Raw genomic sequence first — 8,903 nt, 5'->3', positions numbered from 1 at the left:
TCCAGATTTGCTCTGCTTCCATTCAGTGATTCACAGTTTGATCTCATTTCATCTGTCAGATCTCTGGCAGTCTTCTTGTAGACGCTCTGCTCAATGAGCTCTTTCAGTTTCTCACAAATGATTTCTCCAAAAACAGCAGTTGATGTTGCTCCCCAGAAATGCTTCAGGAAAATACTACAGTACTTTTCTCTCTTTCTCTCCAAATAGAGAAGAGGATCATTGTCTTCTTTGAACAGTCTGTGTTGGTCAGTGATCTTCTTGTTTGCTCTCTCACAGATGGACAGAAGCAAATCCTTGAAGAATTCATTCCTGAACACATAATTAACTTGTCCTTCCTCATGTCCATTTACTCTTGCTCTGATTTGATGTATGAGTAGCTGAATGCATCTGATGTTGTAGCCCATCTTTGAAATGTTAAATGTCTGAATAATTGTGTCTGTCTGTTGAGCAACATCTGTGACTAATGATCTTATTTGAGATTCATCCTCTCTAGATAGAATCAAACCAAACATCTCTTTAGCTGATCTGTAGGCGTGTGTTAAAGCTTCAGTAATTCCACTGGGTTTCTTTAGTTTTACATAATCTGAATAATTCAGTACAGTTAAAATATCCCTGCTCTCCCTCCAGTGATCTACAGGAAGACTTTCATAGCTGTCACTGAGTACCTCTCTCACATCTCTCATTACGTCAATGTCTCTGATTGCAGGAATGTCTCTGATAATCATATTCACATTTTGTTCCCAGAACAAATCAAACTCTTTCTTCGGTGTTTCTTCATCATTTGCTTTGTCTCTGAGTTTTAAGGCAAGTTGTTTGCTCTTTTCATAGAGAGTGTTTTCATGATCTGTCATGATCATTTTCTTCAGGTCTCGCTGCTGAAGAATCTCATTTAATCTCCTCTTTGTTTCTCTCACAATGTTTTCCTGAAGCTCTTTTATTTTGATTTCAAATAATGTTTTCCACTGAATCAGTTTATCTGCATCTCTGTCTTTCTCAAAGAATTCAGACATTGATGTTTTCACTTCTTCACTTGTATTCTTCAATCTCATTAATTGCTTCATTTTCTATATGATTGTGTAATTTGTTCTCAGTTTCCATCATGGCACTGCGAAGACACCAGGACCACTTGCTGTATTCAGTCTCCAGTTTCCTGTAAGCTGTGACCTTTGGAGTTGAAACACATATCTTTCAGGAAGTAAAAACTTAAGAGAATATTTTTGTTAACATTTGAAATGTTAGTTGTCTGAGTTTTGGTGGGTTATAATTACTACTAAAAGTGTGACTACCAACAGAACAAACATAGCAGACCAATAGTCTTGAGCACTCAATCTCCAGTTTTCTGTTTTCTTTTAGAGTTGAAACCAACATCATTCAGTAAAAATAATTGTATTTGTCTGTTTAATTGTCTTGAGTTTTTGTAGTGAAGGATCAGTTTCAGAGCAGATCTTCTTCATCTTCTCTTTCTCTCTCTCATATTCCTTTCTGCACTCCACTCGTCTTCTCTTCAGTTCATCTTCATGCTGTTCTTCAAGGAGTCTCAGTTTCTCTTCAAGAGTCTTCTGTTGATCTTCTCTCCTGTCTCTTTCTTCTTTCAGTCTCTTCTCTGAATCCTCCAGTTGTTCTCGTCTCTCTCTTTCTATTCTCTTTCTCTCAGATTATTCCCTCCATTTCACTCTGCAGTCTCTGAATCTGTTCATCACAAATCTGTTTTTCTCTCTCTCTTCTTTTCTCATCTTCTTCTTTTCTCATCTTTTCCTCTAAATTCCATTTTTCCAGTTCCTCTCGTTCTTTCTTCATATCACTGATTTCTCTTTCTTTCTCCTCTTTGTCTTTTATTAGTGTTTTATGTTGCTCTTCTCTCTCATCAAACTCTTCTTCTCTTTTCTTTCTCTCATTCTCTATTCTGTTCATCAGTTTGTCTATTTCGGTCTCATATTTGATCAGCAATTTCTCTTTCTCTTTCTTAATTTCCTCTGTTTCTTGTCTAAATGTCTCTCGTTCTCGTCTCATCTCATCTCGTGTCTCTCTCTGATGTTTCTCTTGTTCTCTTATTTCTCTTTTCAGTTCCTCTTCTCTTCTCTTCCTCTCTTTGTCCTGATTCTGTCGTTCTTCCTCCATCATCATCTTCATTCTCTCTTTCTCTTCCTCATGTTTCTTCATCTCTTCCTCTCTTTCTCTGACTCTGTCCATCAGGATCTTCATCTGTTGTTCTTGTTTTTCTCTCTCCATCTCTCTGAACATCTTACATGAGTAGAAACTCCCTCCGTTTTCTTTCACCATGTTGTCTATCTTCTCCAGTAGATCAGTCACCTGTGTTCGGTCTCCAGTCTGATTATTATTGAACACATGATATCTGTTTCCACACGCTTCAATCAGCTTCATCAGAGGAGATCCTGGTTTTCCCAGAAACTGTTCAATGGTTTTGTCCTTCAGATCGTCTCCTCTGGTGAAGTGCACCATGGTGAACATTAAAGATTTCTCACCAAACGTCTCTTGGATGATCTTTACAGCTGTTGCTTCTTCTTGAGTGAATCGTTGTCCTAAATTGAGCACAATGATGAACACATGTGGTCCAGGCAGGATTATGGAGATGCAGTGTCTGATTTCTCTCTGGATCTCCTCGTTAGTAAGTTCAGTATCAAACAGTCCTGGAGTGTCGATCACAGAAACACGTCGCCCGTTGATTTCAGATGATTCTCTCTGACTCTCTTTAGTCACTGACTCATGAGATGTCTCTGCTGCAAACGCTTCTCTTCCTAAGATTGTTTCCAGCTGCACTTTTCTCCACTCCAGTTTTTCCCAGCAGAACAATCCTCAGATCATCTTCAATCTCTGATGAACCTGTAAGAGAGGAACTGCATCAGTTTGACAGCCTAAAGTTTGTTTTCCCCAAAATTACATTCTGTGACATAAAAGAGGTCTGCTGTCTGCTTGTTTAGTATTTAATGTAGTTTTGTGTGGTCTGGAAATGCATTGTGAGGAAATAAGATGTACACGTCACTCTACAATGTACACAGTTCAGAGACATTAGTGTGCTTTTCTAATCTTCATGAAGCAGCTGCCCTCTGTCAAATTTAATATGGATCAGAAAACATTACAGAGATCGGATTTTTTATTTATTTATCAGTTTTACTATTGTAATAATCTTCATTTCCTGTGGAACAATTCAGCTTTGACCTTATTTTTCAACAATCAGAATTTTTGACTTTGGAATTTTTAAATAGAATTTTGAATTTTTGAACTTTTTAACAAATGTATAAAAATCTAATATAGAATCAAACACTCCTGTAGTAAAAAAAAAAATCTATTTTAAAACATGCTGTGTAGTTTAATATCAAACTCTTTTTTTTTTTTACCTTGTGATGGTAAATGCATCTCTAGTGAGTCAGTTTTCTTCTTCATCTCTTCATATTTCATCAGTTTCTTCATCTGCGTCTCCAGAAACATCTCTGTCGAGAAATACTCTCCTCTGTTTTCTTCCAGCATCTGCTCGATGTTCTCCATCAATGAGGACACTTGTGTTTTGGGACCAAAGAAATGATGTCGTCCTCCGAACCTCTCAATGACAGACTGTGTTTCTTCATTGAGTTCTTCTGTCTGATGCTCTGAGCTCTGCATTATGAGGATCATGATGTGTTTGTTGATTCTGGAGCTGAAGATCCTCTGGAGCTCCTCCATTTCTGCTTTGTCTTCATTATTGAGTGGAGCGTCAGGAATAATGATGAGGAAAGCATGAACTCCAGGATGACAGAGAGACACACAGCGGAGAGTCTGACGCATCACTTCCTCCTCTGAGAGCCGGATCAGAGCAGGAAGCTCTATTACACTGATCAGACGACCATGAAGCTCCACGTCTGATCTTCTGTCTGTCTGCTGCAGGATCTGCTCTGATACAGAGGATTTTAATCTCCCGCACACAACCAGATTCAGCTTCACAGCCTCTGAAACTGACAGAAGAAGAAGATTAAAACATGTTCATTTATCACTAGGAACTAGTGTTGCACGATATACTGGTACTGAAATGGAATCGATACCCTGCTTTTAAAAACATTACGATTCCTCATTTTACTAGTACCGGTATTTTAAGAATGCATTTTGATAAGAGCTGTAATTCCTGAGTAAAACACTGTTTATTTATAGGGCCCTATGATTATGAAAACTCAGTTGGAATCACGGGAACCAGTCAAAAAAAAAAAAAAAAACTGAATTTACTGCATAACGTGGAATATCATGGAATATGGCTATTTAAATCTGAATCCTGCATGTTGTGTGTGAATGAATGACGCAGACGCGTGGTTTCATTTACTACACGCACACTGTAGTGCACATGATATGATGCTCGCTCTGTTTTGTCTCTGCCGTATCAATATATGAGCACATGAACACATAAACATCAACTCTAGAACTGCTCTGAGATCAGTTCATGAGCATGTTACCATTTCTTTTGAGAAAAAGCAGTCATATAATATACAAACATAAATGTTAAGGTCTTCACAGCAACCCGTCAAAATAAAAGTTCAGTTTAACTTGACATAAATATTACTTAATTTAATGATAGGACTACTACTACTACTAAAATATTATTAAACAATATTTAAGGAATATTTACCAGAAAAATTATTTAACAGAATTTATTTACTAGAAAATTATAAATACAGAACAGTGTTTCTGAAAAAAGAAAAGTAAATAATATAATAAGATATTTAATAATTAGACATGCTTTTGATTATTGAAATTTGATGAAACTATTATAATGGAATCCAGAAAATGAATGGAAAACAGATTCACAGAATTTGATAAAAATAAAAATGAATTTGAGAAAAATAAAACGTATTTTCATAGGCCTAAAAAATTTCATTTTTGTTAAACTTAAATAAATGATTAATTTATATCATTTTACACGGCCTCGGGCTTGCGCTCCGGCTTGCGCGGTAAATGAGCGGTCATGTGATGCGTTTTGATTAGTGCGAGAAAGATGCGAAAATGGATGCTGAGGAGGTGAAACGGAGGGCTTGCCTCTGGCGATTACGTTTTGGTTGCACCAGCAACTAAAGCAAAGTCTGAGGTGTGGAAAAGTTTTGACCATGTTCATAATGAGAATAATGAGCAAGTGGGTTATGTAATGACTTGATTACTTAATTTTAAGGAATTAATTATTATTAATTCATTCAGGTTTTGAGAGGAATCGACTCTGAAAATTCGAGTTCACCTGATTAAAACTGATTTCAAATTTAAATGGTTTACACTCTATCAGCTACTCGGCCAGCAAGATGATAATGTCAGTGTATCTTAACCATCTGATTATGGGTATTTTCCTTGGCCACAGGTCAACACAATTATGATAATTTGTAAGCTCTTAGAGAGGTAACGTGATCTTTGGCAAAGGTTTTGACTTTAAAGTTATATGACACCAGACAATGATTCTTTATAAATGAAACATGAATTTTATTGGCTATTCTAGATTACATTAAAACTAGGCTAAAACACACATACACACACACACACACATATACAGCTCAGAAAAATGAAGGAATGAGTTAACGGAGTTGCATGAAGTTTCAAAGTTCTAACTCGTTTTCACGAGTGGTTTTAAATTCAGCCTGAGAGAATTCCCAAAGCAGATATTTTCTTATCTTTACAGCTTAACTCAATTCACCAGCGTCAGTTCAGCAGATAGAAGATTTCGTTTGTACTTGCATTTGCTGAAAGCTGAGTTCTTGAGATGATTTCCCGTTGCTGACGCAGGCTTCCTGGATGGCTGCTGGAGGGAAATTCCTTTGCTGATTGGTTACTAAGGTGACGTTTGGGTGACGTCCTTTTGGGGAAGCCCTCGTTGCATTGGCTGCTTTCTTGATGACACAGAGGCTTGAGCAGTCCTGCTAAAAGTCTGAGTTTGCAAGACTTTAAGTTCTTTGAAGATCGCGAAGGTTCAACTGAAGTGTTTGAGTTCTTAGATGGTCTCGCTGTGCGATGTTACGGCGTGGGGGCACTTTGTCGCGCTCACCAAGGTGAAAACCAAAGGTCTTGAGAGAGAGAGAGCCAGCGAGCCCGAGAGAGCTTTGTATTCCTTTTAAGCAGGCTCGATGTTGGTCCATCCCATACGCGATTGTCCAATCGATGGTGGCTGCGGGGCTTAGCCACACCCAATACTGTTCCTTATCATGCATGAGTCCCATGTTTCCAGTGAGGCGTATTCCTGCAAGCTTTAATACCTTCTTATAAAGTGTCGTACAACACACACTGTTCAAAATAAAACATTTTCATCCATACCAAGGTTACTTAAATATCATGACCATTCCCACAAGCCTAAACTTCGCATATCTGGCATACACAGAGTACCTTTAATCACTTTATCTAAATAAAAGGGTTATAAAATATCGATTAAACTTCATAGATTACAATAAACACATCAAACATATATATATACGGCATAACACATACAGTGGATACATTTTCACTACTTATGAGTTTAAACTCGTTGAGTTTAAACGATTGTCTGTGTACGTTCTGTTTCTTTGTTTGTGACAAAAGGAGTTTCAGTCAGGGCAGAAAGCAGATGTTCAATGGGTAATGTGGTAGTCATGCATGATCCCGTGTTTGCATGCCTGAGGGCGTCAGTTAATTTACTGTCCTTTTCCTGTTTGGAGGTAATAGTTCCATTCATTGGTGGTCACAAGACATCGTGGTTTTTAAATTAGCCATTTCCTGTGCATACATATAAGGGTCCTATGCCTAAGCGATCACGAGGTATTCTCTCAACTATATATTGTGAAAGAACTTTTTAGTTCTTGATACAAAGAAAGCTTTATTGTCTCTTGATTGGATTAGTCTTTAATCACTCCTCTGGGTAGATGACGACAAGACTGGCAGGAAGTCGACCCAGAATATTGGAGTCATGTGCTGGGGTGATTAGCAAACCTCATGATGGCTCATAGGGGCATAGCAGTGTCCGTTCATGTACTAGAAATCCCTACAGTTATGTAAAATGCAAAAAATGCGACATTCTGTTAAAGTGCGACACCAAAGCGACAGGGAATTCGTCGCTGATAAGGCATGTTGATCGAAGCTGTTCAACACCTGCCAGTGCCCAGGATCAACCTACAATCAAATCGTTTGTTACAGCATCAAAACCCATCCCTGCAAAGGTGAAACAAACGATGACGGAGAAGTGTGTCAGCTTTTGCTGTAAAGACATTAGGCCTTTTAATATCGTAAATGGCGAGGGGTTTGAAGAGTCCCGTAAACTCTTTTATTCCCCGCCATGTGACAATTGCGAAGAGGTGCACTGACATGGCAGAAGAAAAGAGGGTAGCTTTAGTACAGAAACTTAAGACTTTGTTGAAGGATGGCACAGTCGCAATGACCACAGACATGTGGACAGAAGATTATCGGAAAATTAGTTATTTGACAATCACATGCCATTTCATAAGTGAGGATATGGAACTGGTGAATAAAACCCTGACAACTACAATGTTCCCTTTGGAAGAGGCAAAGACGGGAGAAAATATCAGATGGGAGATATTGAACCTACTGGTGACAACGTTTGGCCTTGACGCTTCCTCTCTCAGCAAAATTGTATGGGTGACCGATGAGGGGGCAATCATTAAATTAGTTCTGCGGCCATACCAGAGATTGGACTGCATTGACCATGTCATTAATATGGTACTGCGCCATGGACTCGACATTGCCGAGTTATCCAAAGCCGACGGTGTTCCGGACATAGGAGATACCATTTCTGCTGCTAAATCGTTAGTCAGGGATGTTAAACAGTCGGGGTTGGCTGCGCAACTGTCAACAACATTGCTGCAAATGGGAGACACTCGGTTCAGTACGGTGCACCTCACACTGACTTCTATACAGGCCATTTATCATGAGCTCCATGAAAAGCTGGAGGCACGAGGGGAGAGCGCGCGCATTGAAAAAATAGCACCGGACACACTGGGCTTTTTGATAGACTTTCTGAAGCCGTTCTATGAAGCACAGCGGGAACTTGAGGGAGACAAGTATCCAACACTTAATCGTGTGTGTCTCTGGTGTGAGAAACTGAAACGCCACTGTCAGCCCAATGCCCTGGACTCCCCTCAGCAAGCTGTCGTGCATAAATGGCACGAAGACTGTGTCGCGCGTAAAGTGATAATACAGGAGCTCCACAAGATCGCAACATTCCTCTGGCCAAAATTTAACCAGCTGAGAATGTTGTCACACTCAGACAGGAACGCCGTACATGCTCATGCCTGCACTCTTCTGCAAGCCATGGCTGCAGGTGCACTAGATGTGGAGATTCGAGACCCAGAGCTATCCGAAGTCGAACCCACTCCTCCTCTGGCAAAAAGAGTGAATTTTGTGGAGTGGGAAAATGTACAGCAAGCTGACTGGGAAGATGACGAGGTCACTCGCTACATTGAAACGGCTGTCATGGAAAATTAAATGGATGTTCTTGGCTGGTGGAAGATCAACAAACCATCCTACCCAAAACTTGCAAAATTAGCCAGATCAGTACTATGCATCCTGGCCAGTAGCAGCAGCAGTGAAAGGGTGCTCAGTGCTGCTGGACGCACCATCAGTGAGCGCAGGACCGTGCTGAAGCGATCTACAGTGGATTCAATCATTTTCCTCCACAAAAACATGTAGCCTAATCTTGGTGAGTAAAGGTTTTTCAAATTATAACTAAATATCAATTGAGTCTTAAATGCATAACGTAGACAGAGTATATAGGCTAATATTGGCATTATTCTTTTATTACATTTCAGCTGCTATTCACCGTCGCGTTGAGGCCGGATTGTGGAGAGAAGTGGCGAAGCAAATCCCGCGGAGCCTTTATCTTAATTTCGTTATTGCCAAATACCCATCTTAATTTAGAATTTATCTTAATTTAATTTGTTAAGAAAGACTCATTTTTATTG

At 39.3% G+C, this 8,903-nt stretch overlaps 1 pseudogene; it reads right to left on the bottom strand.

Moving 5' to 3' along the window:
* Positions 1-8,903, bottom strand: part of LOC107655788 (interferon-induced very large GTPase 1-like) — a 15,631-nt pseudogene that overhangs the window by 4,464 nt on the left and 2,264 nt on the right.

This window comes from Sinocyclocheilus anshuiensis, unplaced genomic scaffold (assembly GCF_001515605.1).
Source record: "Sinocyclocheilus anshuiensis isolate Anshui unplaced genomic scaffold, SAMN03320099.WGS_v1.1 scaffold1655, whole genome shotgun sequence".
In the NCBI taxonomy this organism is placed as follows: Eukaryota; Metazoa; Chordata; class Actinopteri; order Cypriniformes; family Cyprinidae; genus Sinocyclocheilus; species Sinocyclocheilus anshuiensis.
Note: the sequence above shows the minus strand (reverse complement) of the source record. Positions and strands in the feature narration are given on the sequence as shown.